The 413-nt window shown below is 55.4% G+C and overlaps 1 protein-coding gene across 2 annotated transcripts in view; it reads right to left on the bottom strand.

Annotated features, from left to right (window-relative positions):
* LOC106819303 (arginyl-tRNA--protein transferase 1-like) overlaps nucleotides 1–413 on the bottom strand; it is an 8561-nt gene that overhangs the window by 4880 nt on the left and 3268 nt on the right. The gene's annotated exons all lie outside the window — the stretch shown is intronic.

The following is a 413-nucleotide window of genomic DNA, read 5'->3' as shown; positions in this document are numbered from 1 at the left end:
CTCTAGCTAGCGTGCGCTTACCTCTAGCTAGCGTGTGCTTACCTCTAGCGTGCGCTTACCTCTAGCGTGCGCTTACCTCTAGCTAGCGTGCGTTACCTCTAGCTAGCGTGCGCTTACCTCTAGCTAGCGTGTGCTTACCTCTAGCGTGCGCTTACCTCTAGCGTGCGCTTACCTCTAGCGTGCGCTTACCTCTAGCATGCGCGCTTACCTCTAGCTAGCGTGCGCTTACCTCTAGCTAGCGTGTGCTTACCTCTAGCGTGCGCTTACCTCTAGCTAGCGTGTGCTTACCTCTAGCGTGTGCTTACCTCTAGCGTGCGCTTACCTCTAGCTAGCGTGTGCTTACCTCTAGCGTGTGCTTACCTCTAGCGTGCGTTTACCTCTAGCTAGCGTGTGCTTACCTCTAGCTAGCGTGT

Source organism: Priapulus caudatus, unplaced genomic scaffold (genome assembly GCF_000485595.1).
Source record: "Priapulus caudatus unplaced genomic scaffold, Priapulus_caudatus-5.0.1 Scaffold3133, whole genome shotgun sequence".
NCBI classification, from domain to species: Eukaryota; Metazoa; Priapulida; class Priapulimorpha; order Priapulimorphida; family Priapulidae; genus Priapulus; species Priapulus caudatus.
This window is presented reverse-complemented; position numbering and strand designations above follow the sequence as displayed.